This window comes from Rhipicephalus sanguineus, chromosome 2 (genome assembly GCF_013339695.2).
Source record: "Rhipicephalus sanguineus isolate Rsan-2018 chromosome 2, BIME_Rsan_1.4, whole genome shotgun sequence".
Taxonomy (NCBI): Eukaryota; Metazoa; Arthropoda; class Arachnida; order Ixodida; family Ixodidae; genus Rhipicephalus; species Rhipicephalus sanguineus.
In genome coordinates, this window is record NC_051177.1 from 105058278 (window position 1) to 105068103 (window position 9826).

Below are 9826 nucleotides of genomic sequence, written 5' to 3' on the forward strand. Positions count from 1 at the left end.
AGTTTTATTTTATTATTAGTTATCAATATAGCAAGCAGCAGATACATGTCATCATGCACAGCAGTATACTAAACAACCGATTTTCGGGCAAATAATTACTCCTGGCCTAATGAAACTTTTAATAGTTTGGAGAGTTTTAGATTTTACGTTTTAGCAACAAGCTACAAATAGCAATGCCATTTAAGGCATCTGCCGTTTGGGTATGTTGGCATAAGTTCATGATGACAAAAGCATGACTTTAACAGTAAACGGAGCGGAGACTTAGTCTCCGTTCTAGTTGCGCTTTTGTCATCATAAAAATAGTAAGTAGCACTTAATTGGTTAGGAAGACGAACAAAGCACTCCGTACAGTTCGCAATAAAATAAAGTACACTTCAATAAATCCGAGGGATGAAACTTTTCACGCACGTTGAGGGCATCAGTTGCACTTGACGAACTTGTAGAATATATGTTCAAAAACGTTGCACGCTGCTCTTTCCGCGAGTTAAACTTTTTACGTGATGTGCTTATTTACAAATGTGCCATGACCGTGTCTATTAACTAGATATCCCCAACCGCAATCACCGAGAAAACCTTCTCACCTCCCCAACCGACATAATAGGGTACAATATCGGCCTCTTATTTGTCTTTCAAGTTGTTCAGAAAAGCGAGACAAATATTTGCTCAGATTGTGTGGTATTTGTGCGATTCGAGTCTATTATAAATCAGTTCAGATCCACAATTGATGCATAGTCACTATACAGCTCTGAACGTGTACGCATAATGCGATATTATTATATTAAAGAAAACGTCCCCAAGCCTCTGTCGTCACAGACTGTTTACAGAAACGAGATATTACGATCACATCTTCTCACTGAACTTCTTAGATCATGTGCTATACATCCTGCTTACTGCAAAAACGAAGTGTCTTCCAGTGAAAATTCCGAGGGTCGCTTTGTCGCTAAGACGATTCGAAGGCGAGAGCCTGAGCCAGCTATATCATTTAGCCCTGTATCAATGAACGTCTTGAAACGAGGTTGCTAAAACGCTTCTGGCGTTCTAGCCCGGCCTTGGGGCATAAAACAGCGACTGGAAAAGAGGTTAGACGCGACGCGTGCGTATGCGTTCTCCCTTCTTTTCCGGCCATGACACAGCACCACCCGCCGCAGTGGTCTAGTGGTTATGCTGCTCGACTGCTGACGCTAGCCTTGCCGGAACGAATCCCGGCCGCAGTGGCCATATTTCGGGGGAGGCGAAATGCTGGAAGCCTGTGTGCTTAGATTTAGGTGCCCGTTAAAGAACCCCAGGTGGTCGAAATTTCTTGAGCCCTCCATTACGGCGTTCCTCATTATCATACCATGATTTTGGGACATCAAACCCTTAAAAGTATTATTATATGATACGCACGTCTCGGTAGAGCTGGCGGGTGCAATGAGCATGTCGTATCGCGCCGAGAGCTGCAGTATATATGAACGCAGATGTTAGGTCACCGATTTGATCGCGCCTACGCGTGACAGATAGCTTCCCGGTGTAAACAGGCCTCAACAACACGTACGCAAGATCAGATCACGCGTGTTTCTCGATCGTCATTTCTCTCCTCCAAAAAGAAAAAGCAAAGCTTGCACTAAGTCGCGCAAGGCTTGAAGCATCGAAGCTGGACGATTCTGAAGTCTAAACTGGTTCCTTCCAGGTTGTTGCTAGGCTTGAGCTAGGTGCTGCTATAGGTTGTTGCTGGGTTACTTCTAGGTTGTTGCTAGGCTTTAGCTTGATGATGCAAGGTTGTTTCTAGATTGCTTCTCAGGGCAGGGAGGTTCGAGTAAAGCCAGAGACAGACACAGACATGACACGGATGTCCGAACTTCAGAGATATAAACTTGCGCGGAAATCGAGCGTTCGCACCTTCCGTAAATCTAAGGACACGTTTGCATAGGGCTTCCATCGCTTATTCGCTGCCCTCGGCACGTACAACTAGTATTCCCTAGTTGTACTTGCCGTTGAAGCTGAAACATGTGGCCATAATAGCCCCAGGCGTTTAAGGCGCATGAATTACAAAGCACACGGGCATATTTAATCATTATCAGCTACAGCATCAACCAGTTGCCTCCGTATACGCGTAGTGGGTACTTCCCCAATTCGCAAAGGAATTATTATGGCGTAGTGGGCCCTTCGCAAATGTACTTGCAGTAGGAATTCTGGGATAGCTTGAAACGGCCAGTGTACGTGCACAGGCGTTCCTTTCCTTGCGACATGGTGTCCACCGAGACGCGAAGCCAGGCTAGCGACTGAGAAGGTGGTGGGAACGGCGCCCGATTGGGCTGTCGCGTTCTACTCTTGAAGGCGAAGCTCAAGCTTTTTCCAAGCTTTTTAAAGCTTTTCTCAATCTAGAAACCTTAAATGGTGTTTGCCGCAGGCCTGTTGCCTTCTTCATTTTTACTGGACCATCGTAGAGTAGGGGGATTAGCATAAATTATGTGGCACATAACCGTGCATGATGATGATAGTCCTTGCACACACCAAAGTTTCTACGGCCGGCTTAAACAGCTTTGCTACTAAAAAAAAGAAGGTCGGTCACATATGGTGCACGTTTATGAGCGCTATGCAAGGGATCACCGCAGCGTGTCCGAAATTTGAATCGTCACCCCGACGACCTCTCGAAGCGTTGATTTTGCATGTGTACTGCAAGGACCACGCGCCGGGATTCTACTCGACTACGGACGGAGCGTCAGTTGCAGGAATTCGCCCAGTGCATGCTGGGCCTCTGAGTCGGTCACTGTGCGTGCCCGTACGCCGTCGAACCATGACTCACGAACGGAGCTACGCAATACTGTTACTGGCGTAATCATACAGTTTGCCATTCCTTTTGGTATTGAATTTAATCGGCGCGTGTTGTGCTACCCAGTGTGATCAAGAGGAGCGCGTGACGCTTGGTAACTTCAGTGTTTGGACTAATTGGTTCTGCGTATATTGAAAAAAAAAAACAGCGCGAATTCTTGAGACAGGGACACGAACTAAAGAAAACAGAACAGTGCTTGCTCTTATTGTTTTTATTGTTTATTTGTGCCTTTCCTAGGATGTATCGTGGTTTCCCTTAAATATATGCCTCCTTGTGCACCTTGGAGAAACCAATATATTTTGTAACCTAAACCTCACAGTAAGCTAGTACGTTCTTGAGGCTGAACAGAGCAAAGGACAACGGACGGTAGAAAAGAGTACAGGACAGGCGCTGACTCACAGCTAAGTTTAATCACATACGATCGAAAAATATATACGGTGGCGCAGAAAACACTGAAAGAAAATAACATACAAAATACAAGAGAAGAAAGCGATACACATTACATATGGTTACTTTGCTCACATCATCCCAATGCGCCATCTAGATATGCTATTTCACTCTCAGATAGCGCAGTAGAAAGCTTGCTGATATATACCGTGCTCTTGCGTGCAGTCTGCGCTGCTTCAACAATTACTCCGTGTTCATATCTCCATGCTTATACAAAATCCCTGAAGGGTTCAGTCAAACATGTGAGGTCGCCTTCCAAAAATGGCGAAATAGCCCAATGTATTGCAGAAAGTGTAAAATATGCCTCAGCGCAGGGTCACAACATCGTGTTTCAATGGACATACCGCCACACTGGAATAAAGGGCTATGAGAGGCAGGCAAACTCGCCAAAAAAGCCTTGAATGAAGGACGGGATTGCGCAATTCCTATGCCTGGGGCGGATATTCGAAATATTATAATGCAAGGATCTAACCACTGCTCTGGGGAGAAGTGGTTTCATACCACTAAATAAAGCAACCATTACTTTATGAAGTCGATCCACACAGACAATTCTCCATAGCGGTAGGTCTCCTGCCGCACATAGAGACGGTACTCCACGGTACTAGAAGTAGCATATACACACAGCTTCCTGCACAAGATACACCGATCTAGCTCACCGGAAGGCTACTGTGGTCACGAAGATGAGAGTGTTTGGCATATTCTTTTGGAGTGCGTAAAGTACGTAATGAAATAGAATATAAATAAGAAGAAACTAACAAGTTTGGAGAGACGCCCCCTCACATTACAGAAATTACTTGGACCGTGGCCTGAAATTCATCTTAAGAAAAAGGCGTACATCTTCCTGAAAAACTTCTTTGTGGACACCGGACTAGGTAAGCGCTTGTGATGAACAGCTACGAGTCGTTGTATATACGGAATGATTTGTTAAGCCATACACTGTAGGCAGAACTAGGAATGTGTGTGTGTGGACGCTTTATTGTAATGTGAACTTCTGCAATCAAACTGTACATTACCATGTCATTTTAACTTGCTTCAGTGTGCTATATGCTTGTCGTTCAGTTGCTCAATTTTCATTTTGGATAACCATATTTTTTTTCGTTGCGGTACTTATAGAAATGGAGTAGCCGAGGTAACATAAACTTCAACCTCTCCCCAGCAAGCCAGTTAAAGTAGAAGAGCACAGAACATAAATTAGGCGAGCACTTGGACTGACGGCAATGCGCAGACGAATGCGCATAATCATTTTTGTTCAGATTTCACTACCAACTTGTCCAGCTTTCCAGTTTGGAGCTAGTATGCTACCGGGTAAACTGCAGTTAAACAGTTTCCATTACCGTCACCGCGGCAGATTGTAATTAAGGTTACCGGTGTGCTAGGACATGCGTAAGAAAATGTGACAGCGCTAGAGCGAGAGAATGGCGTCTTGCTATGAGCGGCAAACTCGCAAAAATGATAATCCCGTAGAAAGCAGCTGCCGTCAAAAAAAGCAAAGCTATGTTCACGCGATAATAAGGCGCCTTGACGTCATCGGGACACTATTTCCGGTTACTAGCATAATGAGAAGCTGCACTTTGTTCAATATGTTCTACTGATTAGTTCAGAATTTTTTTTTACACGTTATTCCTGTTTATAGGCTTCTTGTGCGAATGGGCTCCTTTTCGGTGAAAGTTACAGCGCACCAAAAACGAAAACACAGAAAGACGAAAGGACAAGGCGCTTACCCAACTAAAGTATTTATTGAAAGGGAAGCCTGTATGAGTACGCAAAAAGGGCAACCATCATGCAAGGCAGCCACGTAGCCTAGTTGAATATCCTGCTGCTCACTTCTACACGGTCGAGGTTGGCCGAGTGTTGTAGATTATCATCATGATGAACCGGCACGCGCTCTCTTCTTCATTGCCTTCCTCTGCTTCCTCTTCTGCTTCACTCCCGGAATATGTACGCACATTTCTCCGGCGTAGTACGACTTCACCAACTTCTGTGGCAGATACGTTCTTGCCCGCAGATGGCTTCTTCATTTTTAGTTGACAAGTGGTGAGTAGCGAAGTTTCTTGCTCAACTTCTGCGGCACACACGCGCTGGGAGTTTTTACAGCCGAGCTGCTTTGCTCGAGGTTGGTCGTGTGTCGTACATAGAAAATTATCATCATCATGAACCGGCACGCGCTCTCTTCTTTACTGTCGTCTTCTGATCCGCTCCCAGAACACGTGCGCCCATTTCTCCGGCTAGGGATGCAATAATAATTTCCTAGCGAGAGCAAGCATAGACATGTGCAGTATACTATAGCAAGGCGTGGAAAAGAGAGTGGTGAGGGGGCATCCGCCAAGCCAGGATGACCTAAGTGCCCACCAGATCTGCTGTCATCCAGACTTGCGCGACTTAGTGCAAGCTTCACTATTTTTTTGTGTGTGTGGCACGAAGACCTAGGGACATTCTTGTTCCCATTCCAAGCACTTCCGATCGAGAACTTACTTCCGGTTTTCCGAATATTCTGAAAAACTTTTCTAAAAGATGAAACTGGTTCTGATTCAAGCTAAGAGTTATATTGAATACACATGATATCCGAGCATAAGTCTGCTTGAATTAAGGGTCAATTAACTGTCAGAATTATTCATCGAAGTTAATTGTATGAGTTTATTGAAGGTGGCATTCTTGTGAGCAGCTGGGACCATTGAGGCACCTGGCGGAGCAGATGTCAACCACGCGCTCCTCTCTACGTGGCTTCTGAGATCCGCTTCGCCAGCGTGACTAAACACAACGTTAGCCCAAGGAACACACCAGGGCACAGGAACGCAGAGATTAGAGTGCCCCTACCAGCCACCCAAATCAAGGGTTATGGTCACCTCCCTCTTTCTTTTTTCTGGCTCAATACTGAGTCTTAAATGAAGTATAGCTACTTGCACCGCATTGCGCTTGGCTTTGGATGCTGTTTTTTTTTTATTGTAATTGGATTATCATTTACTTTCCGCAGTTTCGCGTTAACTTGCGAACACGATTTTATCTCCGAAATGTGCCATTATGAGAAAGACAATAATATGCGATTTTTAAGCAGTAGCCCTTGGTGCCATAGCTTCTTTTCGTTTCGTTTTCGCGAAACCGCACTCTTTGAAGTTCTCTCTATCCGCGCTGAGAATACATACATACATACATACATACATACATACATACATACATACATACATACATACATACATACATACATACATACATACATACATACATACATACATACATACATACATAGAATGAGACATCTGCATAGAGACAGACTTGAACAATCTTGAAGGCCGCGCCCGTGTTTATCTCTACCTTTGTTTGTCGTATGTCGTTATCGTGCTCTCGGTTATTACAGCACAATACAAATCAGTCGAAGCATGCGCACATGTGCACAGAAAACGTGATAACTATAACGATTACACGATTTAGTCGATGTCCACTCCAACCAACCGTATACGTGAATGCCATGTTCTTGGAGAAGGCAAATTCTTTTGCATGCGAGAAAGTGCCTCGAGGGTTCCATCCTGTAGCTCCTATTTTTTTCTGCGCACAGAATAGAAGTCAGCATTGCAAGAAACTGCCTATAGCTATGCGTGACCGGTAAACTAAGCGCCATACGCCTTCTTCCCTAGCAGACTTAGCTGCAAACACATAAGAGACCAGGGAGAGAGGAAAGAATGTTGCGCATGCCTAAGAAGGCATGCTTGTCTCCGTTATGTCGGAGTGCGAAGAATGCGAATAAGGCTCAAGCACTTGTTTTCAGGAGTCACTGAACGGAGAGATGTGACTAGAGCGTGTAGTTGAAAAGTTTTTGCGAGTTGTTCAGTTCGCTCAACCGGCATCAATTCAAGCAGGCGCGCACGGTCGCCTTGAATGAAGTGCTATGGAAGCCTGAAAAACGCGTCGTGTGCTCACTCGCACAGCAATGGCTCCAGGTTCCATAAAACAGCCTTAAGGGGAAGCTTTAGCTCTAGGCAATCTCCGTTGTCACCTAGTCAAATACATGTAAAATGTAGGAATGCCTTCACAAGACTGTTGTTGAATTTGAACTAAGTATGTTGCATTTGCAGGAAAAATAAATTTAAAAATATCGTAATTTTAAGAAGTATTCTGATGTTTTTTTTTATAGAACTGGCGAAACCATTTTATTTTGTATATAATGCAAATTCGTAGCTCTGTGCCGAAAGCATCGGTGGCATTTTTTTTTTACCTGCATATAGTCGCAACTAATGACGCTACGGAGTTTTTCGTGCCATTACTGCGATGTGATTGTTAGGTGCCCCTGTGCTGAACAACAGATTAATTTTGGCCACCCGGTTTCTTTAGCGGGTGCGGTAATCTGAATATATGGTCGTATTTGCATATCGTCCCTATCGATATACGACCGCCAGGACAGGGAATCGAACCTGCATCCTCAACTTTAGCGGCGCGACAGCTTAGTTGCTAAGCTATTGCTGCGTATATATTAGTAAGTCTTCCCTACTAGAGTTTATAAGTTTCGCAGCCGAATATAACGCATAAGGTTTGTGCGCCCTAAATACATTACTGCACCTATAGTGACGGTTTGGCTAACTGCGATGCCGTTTTCTTATAGCCGAGTTGCAGTGTTGTAACCTTGACAGTCTTCTTCTTTCGAAATTGGTCGAGGTTCAACGACGTTTATTTAGGGCAGCTGACAGCTAAATATAAAACTTGCTTCCTCTCCAGACTCATATCTTTCTTTTTGACTGAAGAGTTCTCACCAAATTTTTCGCTGTAGTCACTGCAGCAGGACTTCTGTGTACCCACGTACTTATCGAGAAGCCCTCGAGCTGAAGCTGCCTGTTAACTGGAATGACATACAATCCCGTTTGTGTTTGCTTTGTGAGAATCGATGGCGCCTGCGCACGTCGCTCGTCTTCTTGTGAATCGCACTGCAGCGCGCTTCAGTAGCACACCCGTCTTACGAAAGTCGATCGCTTCCTCAAAAGAAAAGCTCCCGACACTGTTTTCTTTTCGTTTAGCATGTGCACGCCTTCTGTAAGTTTTCGGTGCTTCCTAGACACGTATTTCTCCCTTTTTTTCAGTAATTTATCCTTACGTGATTCACACGAGCAGTTCAGTGCTTAACGCTGTGCTATCCGATGAAATATTCGTCCGAAACGTTTAAGCATGCTGCGCTAAACTCGTGAAAGACTAATGCGTTAGTTTCAAATTTAATTTACTGCCCCAACGTGAACATGCGTTTACTGATAAGGGTAATGTAGATATAGTCTGGTCACACAGCGATACTTCGTGCAACACGCCGCATAGGCAAATACTTATGAACATACGAAACATAGCTTCGAATCGATTAACCGTTCAGTCCCATAAATGTGATTTTGAATTGAAGTCGATATACAGTGAGGCTGTTCTTTTTTAAAGATCACACATTAATGAAAAGGCCAGGAGGAGGAGGAGGAGGAAGGAAATTAATGAAAGGCAGGGAGGTCAACCAGACGCGCGTCCAGTTTGCTGCCCTACACTGGAGGGAAGGGTTGAAGTGATTAAAAAAGGAAAGAAGAGGAAATTGTGCTAAAACACATGAGCTCCAAGATATAAATTGAAAGCATACGAGCGCTATTGCGACCTTAAGTGCCGAAGCTCGAACAATACCACTATGTAAGATTATTGGCTTAGATTCTTACACGCTGGGCATATGAAATTTAAGTGCGAGTAATTCGAGTCAAAATATGTTTCAACTAATGCGCAAAAGACTTCCATCATATCCCTGCTATTAGCGGTCTGGAAGGACTGTTTTGATGAAACATAATTGTTCTAAATATATTTAATAAATCCATTTGCTTAAATTCCTGCCCAGTGTTGTGCAAGTGATACCATTAAGACACGTTTAGGTCTCGCCTCACGATCATGCCGCAGGCGTATTCATATTGCATCTCAATATGGAGACACTGAAGTCATTCTAGATTAGATAGGAGTAAGATTTATTCCCTGATGTAGATGCAGTTTTCATGCAGTTTTCACATCTCATTATGCTGTCCACTACCAACGTGACCCGAATACTTGACTCATGCACGTCTGCTTTATCTTAACTGTACATTATTCAGGTAAGATATGCGCTGTATATCTCTCAGGCATTGTGTGAAGCAGCAAAATTGTGTAAGCTAAACGAAAATTTTAAAACAGTAATATACATATGGATTCGATACACGTGCGCGCGCTTCCCGTGTTATTAGTTATTATGAGTGCTAATAAGATTCCTCGTGCACACTTTAGGCATGCCAGAATTCGCCTCAAGAAAAGCAATTAAAAATTGTACGAAATGTCTAGCCTTATTGCGTCGCTCTAGATTCCCTCAAGCGCGCTTTCCTCACGAATATTCTGACCCTCAACGCGCACGTTCACTCTGTTCATAAGTGCACATAGTGAATTTCTGTTCACTTATGATGTTTTGAACTAGAGGAATCAGTTTATTACTTAAACGTTTCAGATTTGCGCCAAGGCGCGTATTATTAGGTTTTCATTGCAAGAAAAAAAAGGAAGTCCAGAACTTGACTCAGCGAGGCAGCCGGACATTTGGAAAATATGCAA